Source organism: Mustelus asterias, chromosome 9 (genome assembly GCF_964213995.1).
Source record: "Mustelus asterias chromosome 9, sMusAst1.hap1.1, whole genome shotgun sequence".
Lineage (NCBI taxonomy): Eukaryota > Metazoa > Chordata > Chondrichthyes > Carcharhiniformes > Triakidae > Mustelus > Mustelus asterias.
The window spans coordinates 76,097,169-76,112,734 of record NC_135809.1 but is presented as its reverse complement, the minus strand read 5'-3'; positions in this window follow the sequence as shown (position 1 = coordinate 76,112,734).

The window sequence follows — 15,566 nt, the reverse complement described above, 5'->3', positions numbered from 1 at the left end:
CGCACAACCTCAAACAGACCATTGTCCGCAGCAAACTACCCAGCCTTCAGGAGAACAGTGACCAAGACACCACACAACCCTGCCACAGCAACCTCTGCAAGACGTGCCGGATCATCGACACAGATGCCATCATCTCACGTGAGAACACCATCCACCAGGTACACGGTACATACTCTTGCAATTCGGCCAACGTTGTCTACCTGATACGCTGCAAGAAAGGATGTCCCGAGGCATGGTACATTGGGGAAACTATGCAGACGCTGCGACAACGGATGAATGAACACCGCTCAACAATCACCAGGCAAGACTGTTCTCTTCCTGTTGGGGAGCACTTCAGCGGTCACGGGCATTCGGCCTCTGATATTCGGGTAAGCGTTCTCCAAGGCGGCCTTCGCGACACACGACAGCGCAGAGTCGCTGAGCAGAAACTGATAGCCAAGTTCCGCACACACGCGGACGGCCTCAACCGGGATATTGGGTTCATGTCACACTATTTGTAACTCCCACAGTTGCGTGGACCTGCAGAGTTTCACTGGCTGTCTTGTCTGGAGACAATACACATCTTTTTAGCCTGTCTTGATGCTCTCTCCACTCCCATTGTTTTGTTTCTTAAAGACTTGATTAGTTGTAAGTATTCGCATTCCAACCATTATTCATGTAAATTGAGTCTGTGTCTTTATAAGCTCTGTTTGTGAACAGAATTCCCACTCACCTGAAGAAGGGGCTTAGAGCTTCGAAAGCTTGTGTGGCTTTTGCTACCAAATAAACCTGTTGGACTTTAACCTGGTGTTGTTAAACTTCTTACTGTGTTTACCCCAGTCCAACGCCGGCATCTCCACATTATAATAATTTCACCAAGTTCCACTGTATTAACTGCAGTTTTTGGGACAGAATTATTATCTTCTACTGTGAAGACAGAGACAAAGTATTGATTTAGTGCATCTGCCATCTCCAAGTTTCCCACTATTATCCTACCATTTCCATCCTCTCAAGGGCCAACATCTTCTTTCACTATTTTCTTTCTCTTTATATAGAAACTTTTGGTGTCAGTGTTTATGTTTTCAGCTAGCTTCCTATCATAGTCCATTTTAGCATTTTTTTGATATTGTCTTTAGTCACCTTTTGTTGGCGTTTGAAGTTCTCCCACTCTTCCATGCTGCCACTAACTTATATAATCCTTGATTTCCTTATTAAGCCATGGATGATTTTTCACCCTTTTGCAATTCCTCTTCCTCTCAGGAATATACCTCAGTTGAGATTGTCTTTAATATCTCCCTAAACAACTGCAACTGTTCTTCTACTGTCCTTCCATCATAGAAGTCATAGAAACCCTACAGTGCAGAAGGAGGCCATTCGGCCCATCGAGTCTGCACCGACCACAATCCCACCCAGGCCCTACCCCCACATATTTTACCCGCTAATCCCTCTAAGCTACACATCCCAGGACTCTAAGGGGCAACTTTTTAACCTGGCCCAATCAACCTAACCCACACATCTTTGGACTGTGGGAGGAAACCGGAGCACCCGGAGGAAACCCACGCAGACACGAGGAGAATGTGCAAACTCCACACAGACAGTGACCCGAGCCGGGAATCGAACCCGGGACCCTGGAGCTGTGAAGCAGCAGTGCTAACCACTGTGCTACCGTGCCGCCCTTTAATATTTTTGCCCTGTCCACTTGGGCCAACTCTTTCCTTAGTCCTGCATAATTACCCTTGCCCAATGCTAAAACTCGAGTATGTAATTCTGTCCTCTCACTTCCAATCTGAATTTTAAATTCTATCATGCTGTAATTGCTCCTTCCAAGTGGATCCTTAATGACTAGGCCATTAATCAGTTCTTCCTCATTAGATAATACCAGATCTAAAGTAGCCAATTCTCTAGTTGGCCCCATAGTATGCTGCTCTAAGAAACATTCCTTCATATACTCTATGAACCCTTCCTTAAGTATTCCCTTGCCAAATTGGTTAATCCAGTCAATATGCACGTTAAAGTCACCCATAATTAATGTTGTGTCCTTTTCACAAGCCGTCCTCATTTCCTGAGTTATACTATACCCCACTTCTTCACATCCTCTTTGACCACAAGCGAGGCTCCAGAGGACTGGAGAATAGCCAATGTTGTTCTCTTGTCAAGAAAGGGAGCAGGGATAAACCAGCAAGTTATAGGCCAATGAACCTGACATCAGTGGTGGGGAAGCTTTTGGAGAAGATACTGAGGGACAGAATATATGCACAATTGGAGGAAAATGGACTAGTTAGTGACAGGCAGCATGATTTTGTATGGGGAAGGTCATGTCTCACCAACTTGATTGAGTTTTTTGAAGAGGTGACAAAGATAATTGAGGAGGGAAGGGTTGTGGATGCAGCTTATATGGACTTCAGTAAGGCATTTGACAAAGTCCCACATGGCAGTCTGGTACAAAAACTAAAATCACATGGGATTCAGGGTGGGCTGGCTAGATGGATACAGAACTGGTTCGCTTATAGAAGACAGAGAGTAGTGATGGAAAGGTGTATGTCAGAATGGGGATCTGTAGCTAGTGGTGTTCCACAGGGATCAGCGCTGGGACCTCTACTGTTTGTAATATATATAAATGATCTGGAGGAAAATGTAGGTGGTCTGATTAGTAAGTTTGCGGATGACACGAAAATTGATGGAGTTGCTGATAGTGCTGAGGATTGTCATCATTCCATCACAAATAAACATAAATCCTTAGGTTTTCAAAGGATAATAACCTAAGCAAGATAACAGGCGACAATAGGATATAGATAGATTGGAGACTTGGGCACAAAAATGGCAGATGGAGTTTAATCTGGATAAATACGAGGAGATGCATTTGGAGGATCAAATTTAGGTATGGATTATACTGTAAATGGCAGAACCCTTAGGAACATTAACATACAGAGGGATCTGGGCGTGCAGGTCCACAGTTCCCTAAAAGTAGCAACACAGGTGGCCAAGGTGATTAAGAAGGCATATGGCATACTTGCCTTCATCAGCCTGGGCACTGAGTACAGGAGTTGGGAAATCATGTTGCAGCAACATAACACCTTGGTTAGGCCACATTTGGAGTATTGTGTGCAGTTCTGATCACCACACTATCAGAAGGATGTGGAGGCTTTGGAGAGAGTGTAAAGAAGGTTCGCCAGGATGTTGCCTGGTCTTGAGGGTGTTGGCTGTGCGGAGAGGTTGAATAAACTAGGATTGTTTTCATTGGAAAGACGGAGACTGAGGGGAGACCTGATAGAGGTCTAAAAATTATGAGAAGCATGGACAGGGTGGATAGTCAGAGGCTTTTTCCAGGGTGGAAGTGTCAATTACAAGTGGGCACAGGTTCAAGGTGAAAGGGCAAAAGTTTAAGGGAGATGTGCGGGGGAAGTTTTTCATTCAAAGAGTGGTAGGTGCCTGGAACATGTTGCTCGAGGATGTGGTGGAAGCAGGCACATTGGCAATATTTAAGAGTCATCTGGATGGGTACATGGATAGGGAGGATATAGAGGGGTACGGAGCGAGTAAGGGCAGAAGGTTTTTTTCAGTTAGGGCATCATGATTGGCACAGGTTTGGAGGGCTAAAGGGCCTGTTCCTGTGCTGTATTTTGCTTTGTTCTTTGCTCGAAATATCCTGAGTGTGATGAATGGCAGAGCAGGCTTGAAGAGCCGAATGGCCTCCTCCTGCTCCTATCTTCTATGTTTCTATGAAAGTGCTGTTCGGAGGCTTGTAAATTACCCCTAGCAATGTATTTTTTCCCTTGCTTCGTATTTCTACCCAGACCAACTCAACATTTTGGTCTCCAGTGCCAGTATCATTTCTGAATAGTCTTCATGTCATCCTTAACCAATAGAGCAACTCCACCTCCTACTCCTTGTTGTCTGTCTTTCCGGAATACTGAGTATCCTTGGACATTCAACTTCCAGTCTTGACTCTCTTGTAACCACGTATCAGTAAACCCCCCTCCCCAGGTCATACCCGTTTGCCACTATTTGTGCTGTCAGCTCATCAACTTTGTTTCGAATACTGCGTGCATTTAGGTATAAGGTCTTTAAATAAGTCTTACTGATTTGTCTTTCTCTCTCTCCGTCCTTATTTGTTGATCCCTGATAACATTGAGCCTTACTCCAGATCTCAGTGTACATTTTATCTTTTTAGGTTTCCTGCCTACCTACGGAAAAGTGAAAAGTTAGAAGGCAAAAAGTAAAAGGGTGACACTTTCCTTTGCACTAGATTCCCATTTTGATCCAAATTTCCAAATATACGCACTCAGACTGTGTCTCACTTGGGATTTGGCCTCTCCCACTGCTCATGTACCACGGTGGATCTGCATGTGGCTCCTCCCCCAGTGTCAATGGAGGGTCCTTAGGACCCCTTGACCCTCTGGAGTTTGGCTCATTCAAGGGAGGAGCACGATAAATCAGTGGTATTAATCATCACATATTGAATGCGTGAGCTTGGATGCCTGATGAGATGATGGACAACAGCATTATGGTGCACTGTCTTTGCTAGATCACCGGCATTCACTGCCTGGTTTGGTGAACTCATTTGTGGTGTGATGCGCGATAAATCACACGGGAGGCAGGATGTACCTGGGAAATAAAGGCTTTTATTGCCAACAATAACGGAGCTACTATACACAATATACAATCCCAGACTAAAGGGTCACCAGGCAGAGCAGTGACCTTTATACCTCTCCCAGGAGGCGGAGCCAACTGGGGTGTACCATAGGACTATATTAACAGGTAGAACAGTCAAACCCTAACCCCAACAGTAACATATCTACAGACTCATAGTACTGGCCAGACCCTGGTTCAGCAGTCCTGGTGGTAACCAACAATGGTTCACCACATTCACTCCTCCTTTGAAAACAAAGGCCGGCGGGGTACAAAACACATCTGTCTATAAGTTCACACGGTCTGGGGGATCGCACCGTCGCTGTGACTTCCTCAACACCGGCGATGACGCCGGTTCAGGCAATCGCAGTGTCCTTCTCTCCAAGGCGGTGTCCAGTGACTCCTCCCATTCCTCACGGGCCGGTAGACCACGAGGTGATGACAATCTGCTGGACTCGGGCATGCCTCGAAGTGGCGACAATCTCCTGGACTCAGGCAAGCTGTACACGGGAGTAAGAGGGTTAAGTGGTGGTCCCGATACTGCCCGCGCCGTGTCAGGAGGGGAGATAATGGTCGGGGGGTCCCTAACTGGGGGTGTGAGAGTGACAGGGGTTTCCAAGCCCCCTGCTGGCGCCAGATCTTGAATCGAGACCGTGTCCTTTCGCCCGTCAGGATATGCCACATAGGCATACTGAGGGTTGGCGTGGAGGAGATGGACCTGTTCAACCAAAGGGTCGGACTTGCGGGTCCTAACATGCCGCCGCAGGAGGACAGGTCCTGAGTACGTCAACCAAGACGGTAATGAGGTCCCAGAGGAAGACTTCCTAGGGAATGAAAACATTCTCTCATGAGGAGTAGCGTTGGTTGCCGTACACAGGAGTGAGCGTATGGAGTGGAGCGCATCAGGGAGTACCTCTTGCCAACGGAAGACTGGAAGACCTTTAGACCTCAACGCCAGTAAGACAGCCTTCCAGACTGTCGCATTCTCTCGTTCAACCTGTCCGTTACCCCTTGGGTTGTAGCTCGTGGTTCTACTAGAGGCAATCCCATATGAGAGCAGGTATTGCCTCAAGTCGTCGCTCATGAACGACGAGCCCCCATCGCTGTGGATATAACAGGGGTAACTGAACAGGGTGAAAAGATCCCGTAATGCCTTGATAACCGTGGCAGTGGTCATATCAGAACAGGGAATGACAAAAGGGAATCGTGACTACTCATCAATCACATTGAGCAAGTACACGTTCCGATCTGTCAAGGAAAGGGGGCCCTTGAAGTCCACACTCAGTCTTTCGAAAGGACGAGTGGCCTTAATGAGGTGTGCCCTGTCAGGTCGGTAGAAGTGCGGTTTGCATTCCGCGCATACCTGGCAGCTTCTGGTTATGGACCTGACATCCTCCACCGAGTAGGGTAGATTCCGGGCATTTATGAAGTGGAAGAGCCGAGTGACCCCCGGATGGCAGAGGTCATTGTGGAGAGCCTGTAATCGATTCTCCTGCACACTAGCGCATGTTCCACGCGACAGGGCATCCGAGGGCTCGTTGAGCTTCCCTGGGCGGTACATGATATCATAATTGTCGGTGGAGAGTTCGATTCTCCACCTCAAGATTTTATCATTCTTGATCTTACCCCGTAACGTGTTGTTGAACATGAACGCCACGGACCGCTGGTCCGTGAGCAGAGTGAACCGTTTTCCCGCCAAGTAATGGCGCCAATGCCGAACGGCCTCCACAATGGCCTGGGCCTCCTTTTCCACCGCCGAATGCCGAATTTCAGGGCCTTGGAGGGTGCGAGAGAAAAAGGCGACGGGCCTGCCCACCTGGTTAAGTGTGGCGGCCAGGGCGAAATCAGATGCATCACTCTCCACCTGGAAGGGGATGGACTCATCAATAGCGTGCATCGTGGCTTTCGCGATGTCGGCTTTTATTCCTGCAAAGGCTAAGCGAGCCTCTGTTGTTAGGAGAAAGGAGGTAGACTTGATGAGTGGACGGGCTTTGTCCGCGTAATTGGGAACCCACTGTGCATAGTATGAGAAGAAGCCTAAACATCTTCTCAGTGCTTTGATGCTAGTGGGCAGGGGGAGTTCGAGGAGGGGACGCATACGGTCTGGATCAGAGCCAAGGACCCCGTTTTCCACCACGTAGCCGAGGATAGCTAGGCGGCGCGTGCGAAATACACACTTTTCCCTGTTGTAGGTCAGATTCAGGCGAGATGCAGTGCGTAAGAATCTAAGAAGGTTGGCATCGTGGTCCTGCTGGTCATGGCCGCAGATAGTGACGTTATCCAGGTACGGGAAGGTAGCCCGCAGCCCGTTCTGGTCCACCATTCGGTCCATAGCACGCTGGAAGACCGAGACCCCATTCGTGACACCAAAGGGAACCCTTAAAAAATGGTACAGGCGACCATCCGCCTCAAAGGCCGTGTATTGTCGGTCCTCTGGGCGAATGGGGAGCTGGTGGTAAGCAGATTTCATGTCAATGGTGGAGAACACCCGGTACTGCGCAATCTGATTGACCATGTCAGATATGCACGGGAGGGGATACGCATCCAGCTGCGTGTATCTGTTAATGGTCTGACTATAGTCTATGACCATCCGGGGTTTGTTCCCATTCTTAACCACCACGACTTGCGCTCTCCAAGGACTAGCGCTAGGTTGGATGATCCCTTCCTTGAGGAGCCGCTGAACTTCAGAACGAATGAAGATCCGATCCTCAGCGCTGTAACGCCTGCTCTTTGTTGCGATGGGCTTGCAGCCTGGCACGAGATTCTGGAATAGGGAGGGTGTGGTAATCCTGAGCGTCGAGAGACTACATGTGGAGCGCGTTGGGCAATTTAGAGGCTGCGGATCTCCCACTGAAAGCGGAGGGAGTGGCCCATCGTACTGCAGGGTTACACTCTTCAGGTGGACCATAAAATCTAGTCCTAGGAGTATCGGCACGCAAAGGTGCGGTAACACAAGGAGCCTGAAGTTCTCGTAAACCGTGCCCTGCACCATCAGGTTGACCACGCAGCTCCCTAGCATGGTGACAGACCGGGACCTTGACGCCATCGAAATTGTCTGCTTGACAGTCCGAATTTGGAGACCACACCGCTTCACGGTGTCGGGGTGAATGAAGCTCTCCGTGCTCCCGCTGTCAAACAAACAATAAATCTGGCGTCCGTTTACCTGTATGTCCATCATGGACTTGTCGAGTCTGTGAGGCTTGGCCTGGTCCAGGATGATTGACGCCACCGTTGGTTCGTGGGTGCAACTGCAGGCAGCTGAGATGGTTGATGACGGCCCCTGCTGGTCATTCGCGGTCGGTGCCGACCAAAATGGCTGCCCCCATAGGTCGCACGTGGACGATGGCGCCAAAACCTGCGGCCCCTGCAGGTCGCACGTGTCTTGCGACTCCGTCGTTAGGAATGGCGACGTCCTGGAATCGCACGAGGTGGAAGACCTCGAAGACGCAGAAGACAAGGAGGCCGGCTCCGGGGAGTCACACGCCGCACTGCTGTGTTTGGAGGGAGGTTTGGTCCAGCATACTTTGGAATAATGTCCCTTCTTGCCACAGGCGGAGCACAATACCGCTTTAGCTGGACATCGCTGCCGAGGGTGTTTCACCCCCCTGGAGCTGCTGCCATCGTCAGGTCCGAGGCTGGAAACGCAATCGCGCAGTTTTTCGATCCCGCTGGATAAAGTGGAGTCTGCGGCTGCACCTGCCACAATGTCCCCACGCGGTCGTCGGGGTACATCTCCAGACTTTTGGAGGCCGTTTCTAGAGCGTCAGCTAACTCTATGGTTTTAGTGAGATCGAGGTTACCTTGCTCCAGCAGCCGAAGGCGGATGTACGACGAGCCGATTCCCGCCACGAACGCATCTCGAACTAAGTCGCTCATGTACTGGGCTGCCGACACTGACTTGCAGTTGCAGGCTCTGGCTAGCTGCTGAAGTTCACACACGTACTGTTCCGTCGTTTCGCCGGGCTGCCGCCGTCGAGTGGCTAGAAGGTGTCGAGCATGGATCTCATTCGGCGGTTTGTTGTATCGTTTTTTGAGAAGCTCGTGGGCCCCTTTGTAGTCTGGGGCCTCACGGATCGCTGAGTATACAGCGTCGCTTACCCTCGCGTGGAGGACCCGGAGTCTGTCGGCGTCGTTGTTGACCGCTGTGGAGGCGTCGAGGTAATCTTGGAAACACTTCAACCAGTGGTCGAAAGTGTTCGATGCTCCCGCCGCACGTGGGTCCAACGTAAGCCGTTCGGGTTTCAGCATTTGCTCCATGGTTTTCTTTTGGGTTTTTTTGGTCAAAAAAAAAAATTTACTTGTTGGCAATAAAATTGATGCACGATAAATCACACGGGAGGCAGGATGTACCCGGGAAATAAAGGCTTTTATTGCCAACAATAACGGAGCTACTATATACAATATACAATCCCAGACTAAAGGGTCACCAGGCAAAGCAGTGACCTTTATACCTCTCCCAGGAGGCGGAGCCAACTGGGGTGTACCATAGGACTATATTAACAGGTAGAACAGCCCAACCCTAACCCCAACAGTAACATATCTACAGACTCATAGTACTGGCCAGACCCTGGTTCAGCACTCCTGGTGGTAACCAACAATGGTTCACCACATGGTGAGACAATCCTGCATTGTTTGTACACTTCATTAGTGTTGCAGCTGTCCACTGGATTCTTAGCATCCTCCAAGACAGCTAGCTCTCCAACTTAATGACTTTACTTTGCACTTGAGCTCTGGGACCTCCATCTCAAAGTTGTTCAGTAACCTTTTGACTTTCCTTCTCCAATATGGAAAAAGTGCACTGATTAGTCCACCTTCTCCTTGCAACACCATACCAAGCTCCCATCCCATTCCCTGGAAGCTAAGTTGAATATGTCACCCTTATATGCACATATGGTGAACAGTCTGATCTCCCAGCCTTGGAAGGTTAAAGTATATGTGCCTTCTATTTTTCTGAATTTTATAACCCTGATTTCTATGAGAGACAGCCACCCTTCAAGACCTCGCTACACGTACCATTCTGACTCAGTACTCACCCTTGGTGAGTGTAGAAGGTGGCTAAACACCTTGCGGCACTGGATCCAGATGCGGGACATCATGTTGTGCTTGCTGACCCTCAGCTGCAACTTTGACCAGGCCTTCTTCATCTGGTACAGTGGGCTCCTCTTGCAATCCCACATCATTAGAATGTTCTGCCTGACCCTTGCCGCCTTGACAAGAGTGCCTAGGCACTCGTCCAAGGAGCAGGTGATGAGGCCATAATTTAAACAATATTTATATGGTCTCTTGAACAGCTTCCTCAGGAACCCCAGGCAGCTTTCAGAGAGCTGCTTCAGCCACACTTACTCCCCTGTTGGATCTACATTGGACCTGTGCCTGCCACGCTTCCGCTCCTGCCAGCAGCACTTCCCCAAAATCAGGGTGGGCTTTACACTTGCTGATCCTTAATTAGCCAGCCAGCACAAAATCACATTCATCTTGCATTCATGCCCAGAAATCATGTCCACCTCCAGTCTTGCGATCGCATGCACACAGCATACATAAAATTCAGGCCATAGCTTCAGCAGAGAAAGAGACAATTCAGATCATTGTGCTTGCAGGTTACAGCACTTTCGGTGCACATCAGAAACCTTTTAAATTAGCTGAGGGTTTCTGTCTACACTACCAAACCAGGCAGTGAATTCGAAACACTCACCACCATCTGGGTGAAGAAGATTTTCCATACGTCCTCTCTAATCTTTCTACCAATCGCCTTGAATCTGCACTCCCTGGTAATTGATTCTACCGAAGGGCAAACAAGGCATCCCTATCTATGCTATTTTGGTCCTCCATTATCCTGTACACCTTAATTAGGTCCCCCCCCCCCCCCCCCCCCGCCCCCTCAGCCTCCTCAGTTCAAAGGAAAACCATCCCAGCTTTTCCAATCTTTCCTTGCAACTACAGTTTTCAAGTTCCAGCAATATTCTTGTAAATCTTTGTATTTTCTCCAGAACAATGATGCCTTGCCTTTAAAGTGGTGACCACAATTATGCACAAAATTCCAGCTGTGGCCTAAGTAACATTTTATCTTTACATCCCTATTTTTATATTCTGTACCTCAAGCAATAAAGAAAAGCATTCCATATGCTTTCTTTACCACCTTTTCTACTTGCCCTGCCACCTTCAGGGACCTGTGGGAAACACAAGGTCTCTCATTTCCTCAGCTTATCTCAATATCTTCCCATTAATAAATATTCCCTTGCTCTGTTTGCCCTTCTCAAATGTAAATCCTCACATTTCTCTAGATTGAATTCTATTTGCAACTTTTCCACACACTCTTCCAAACCATTGATATAGTTCTGAAGAAAGTTATCCTTTTCCATTCTCAATGACATGGTCAAATGTTTTGTCATCTTCAAATTTCCCAATCATTCCATCTACATTTCAGTCCAAGACATTAATTTATGCAACAAGCAGCAAGGAACCCGACACTGAGCCCTGTGGAAACTGCTTTCCATTTGCACAAACATCCATCGACCATTATGCTTTTTTCCCGCCGCTGAGACAATTTTGGATCCATTATGCCACATTCCCCTGTACTCCTTGGCTTTTACTTTTCTGACCAGTCTGTCTTGCCATACAGACAACATCGATTACACTATCCTCATCAATCCTCCTTGTTACCTCCTCAAAAAATTCAATTAAATTAGTAATCATCCATCTCCCAACAAAATGATGCTGACTGTCCCTAAGTAATCCATTCCTTTCTAAGTGACAAGTTATCCTCTCTCTCTTAATTGATTCTAATAATTTTCTCACCTCCAAAGTCAGACTGATTGGCCTACAATTATAGGCAGCATGGTGGCACAATGGTTAGCATTGCTGCTGCACAGAGCCAGGGACCCAGGTTCGATTCGGGCCTTGGGTCATTGTCAGTGTAGAGTTTGCACATTCTCCCTGTGTCTGTGTGGGTTTCCTCTGGGTGCTACGGTTTCCTTCCACAGTCCAAAGATGTGTAGGTTAGGTTGATTGGTCATGCTAAATTGACCCTAGTGTCAAGGGGATTAGCAGGGTAAATGTGTGGGGTTATGGGAACAGGGCCTGGGTGGGATTGTGGCCAGTACAGACTTGATGGGCAGAATGGCCTCCTTCTGCACTGTAGAGATTCTGTGATTCTATGAAAGATCAATACAATTCAAAGTATCAGACATCATACTCCTTGCAGTCATAGTCAGCGCCTCCTTTTGTACAGGTATGGAAAGGATAATAGAAAAAGAGTGCGGGAAATCAGGATAATAGGATAAAACAATGAAAACATGGCATTGTAGTGCACACCCTCCCGTGGAGCAACAAAGTCAAAGCTATCTTACCAATCAAGTCCCCCCCAGGACCAGAGGAGGAGAAAGAAAATCTCTCAGGACAAGGTGCACCAAAAGGCACCATTGAGACAGGGGATTCTCCTAAATGCATCCCTTAAACTTAGGAATACTCAGGCAGTACGATTTCCAAATAACATAAGAACATAAGAAATAGGAGCAGGAGTAGGCCATCTAGCCCCTCGAGCCTGCCCCGCCATTCAATAAGATCATGGCTGATCTGACGTGGATCAGTACCACTTACCCGCCTGATCCCCATAACCCTTAATTCCCTTACCGATCAGGAATCCATCCATCCGCGCTTTAAACATATTCAGCGAGGTAGCCTCCACCACCTCAGTGGGCAGAGAATTCCAGAGATTCACCACCCTCTGGGAGAAGAAGTTCCTCCTCAACTCTGTCTTAAACCGACCCCCCTTTATTTTGAGGCTGTGTCCTCTAGTTTTAACTTCCTTACTAAGTGGAAAGAATCTCTCCGCCTCCACCCTATCCAGCCCCCGCATTATCTTATAAGTCTCCATAAGATCCCCCCTCATCCTTCTAAACTCCAACGAGTACAAACCCAATCTCCTCAGCCTCTCCTCATAATCCAAACCCCTCATCTCCGGTATCAACCTGGTGAACCTTCTCTGCACTCCCTCCAATGCCAATATATCCTTCCTCATATAAGGGGACCAATACTGCACACAGTATTCCAGCTGCGGCCTCACCAATGCCCTGTACAGGTGCATCAAGACATCCCTGCTTTTATATTCTATCCCCTTCGCAATATAGGCCAACATCCCATTTGCCTTCTTGATCACCTGTTGTACCTGCAGACTGGGCTTTTGCGTCTCATGCACAAGGACCCCCAGGTCCCTTTGCACGGTAGCATGTTTTAATTTGTTTCCATTGAGATAGTAATCCCATTTGTTATTATTTCCTCCAAAGTGTATAACCTCGCATTTCTCAACGTTATACTCCATTTGCCATATCCTCGCCCACTCACTCAGCCTGTCCAAATCTCTCTGCAGATCTTCTCCGTCCTCCACACGATTCACTTTTCCACTTATCTTTGTGTCGTCTGCAAACTTCGTTACCCTACACTCCGTCCCCTCCTCCAGATCATCTATATAAATGGTAAACAGTTGCGGCCCGAGTACCGATCCCTGCGGCACGCCACTAGTTACCTTCCTCCAACCAGAAAAACACCCATTTATTCCGACTCTTTGCTTCCTGTCGGATAGCCAGTCCCCAATCCACTTTAACACACTACCCCCAACTCCGTGTGCCCTAATCTTCTTCAGCAGCCTTTTATGGGGCACCTTATCAAACGCCTTTTGGAAATCCAAAAACACCGCATCCACCGGTTCTCCTCCATCAACCGCCCTAGTCACATCTTCATAAAAATCCAACATGTTCGTCAAGCACGACTTTCCCCTCATGAATCCATGCTGCGTCTGATTGATCGAACCATTTCTATCCAGATGCCCTGCTATCTCCTCCTTAATAATGGATTCCAGCATTTTCCCTACTACAGACGTTAAGCTGACCGGCCTATAGTTACCCGCCTTTTGTCTCCTTCCTTTTTTAAACAGCGGCGTAACATTAGCCGTTTTCCAATCAACCGGCACTACCCCAGAATGCAACGAGTTTTGATAAATAATCACTAACGCATCCACTATTACCTCTGACATTTCTTTCAATACCCTGGGATGCATTCCATCCGGACCCGGGGACTTGTCCACCTTCAGTCCCATTAGTCTACCCAGCACTGCCTCTCTGGTAACATTAATCGTATTAAGTATTTCTTAACAGGATAACAAGAGCAAAATAACACAGTTACACCAGAAGACTGCAGGAAAGTCTGAGTTCTTAGGAACAAGTCTGTCATTATAAACATGAGAGAAACAAAAGAGTCAACCAGACCTTTCCCACAAAAACAGATGAGGCATTCCAGGGGAAGGGAACTACCCCTCTCCCCATGCCCTGAATGTATAAAACAAAAACTTCCATACCCCCAGTGCAATCCACCAAGTGAGTAATCACAGTCTGTCTCAGCATTATGCAAACAGACCCAGGGTAATAACATAGAAAAGCTAGTTGTCAAAGCAGCCAAACTTGGATCATGCCTCCGAGGTGCCACAAACTCTACTCTTCTTCAATTCCAGCCAATACCTCAACCTACCAAGAGGGGAAAATACACCCTCTTCCAATAAGGCCCCATCTAAGAGGTGGGCAGGGCAACTGCCAACTGGATATCCTGGGGAGAGATATGACCTTCTCCCATCACCAGCCAGAAAAAGGTTGCCCTTGCACACTACATTCAATGTACCACAATCTACCCAATTATGAAGACAATAATTCACAAAGAGAGGACCTCCATGACAACCGCAACAATTCACTGCTGCAGGATATCTCCTTCCGGAAAACCCTAGCCCCCAGGAAAACAAAAGAGTCCAAACGATTCTACACCAAACCACATGGAGAGGAACAAACCCCTACCCCATGTAACCTAAATTCCAATCAAAGATGGGCTTGGCAAACAAGCAGTAGATCAACCATTCAGCCCAGCAGACAACAGGGTACCACAGCCCAAGAAAGACCAGTGCTAGAAGAAGAGCAAGCCAGGGACCTCCCCACCAAAAAGAGAAAAAAAGGGGACGGGGACGGGGGACGGGGGACGGGGGGGGGGGGGGGGGGGGCGGGGGGTTGGGGGGTGGCGGTGCAGGGGGCCCACAAGTGTAGGCAATCAACTCCCCAGTCTAGTATGCTCCCTGCCCGACCCCACACCATCCAGGGCCCACTTCAAAATCAACTCAAACCAACCAAACAACCTCAGAAGAACAGTCCAGGGATATTCAAAACTCAAAGATATACCAACCATGTTCGGGCATTCACCACCCGAAACCTTCCCCACTCTCCCACCAGCTGGAAGTGCCAACAACAAGAAGGAGTGCAGTCCACTTCAGTATATTCAATCTGTCTGCACCACCATAGAATAAACACAGGGGGTGGAATTTTCCCAAAAAATTCTAAGTGTATAACGGGTGAGGAAATGGGAGGTTTACTTGACCGTTTTTTCAGCGAGCTAAGTTTTGTGAATTTACAGCACTCTGTGCATTACAGAGGCCATAGGGTGGTGGGCGGGGCCTAATCCTGCCAGGGAGGCCGGATGGAGACTGCTTGGAGTGATAGGGCACAGGCGCCCCAATCTTCCAGTATACTGGGGATCCTGTTTACAACCCCCCCTCATGAACATGGCCGCCCGCCACACGGAAATGGCTGCCGCCCATCCAGACATCGGTGGCCTCTCAACCACTCCCTCACCATGGACAGCACCGGCCTCTCACCCCTTGGACATTGCCAGCCTCTCAACCACCCCCTTGCCCCTAGGTCATCGCCCCTTGGAGAGTTCACCCCATCATCAACACCCCCCCCCTTCCCAGATCATCCCCCCGCCCTCCCTGGTCATTCCCCCCTTGCAGAGTTAACCCCGTCAGCACCCCTGAAGAGAAAATCTTGCCTCCCCCCTTTATTGAAACCAAGCAGCCTCTACATTATCCTCTCTGGAATTGGCTAAGAGGGTGCATGACTCGCCAAACTGCTTGCAGCTGAATTCCCTTC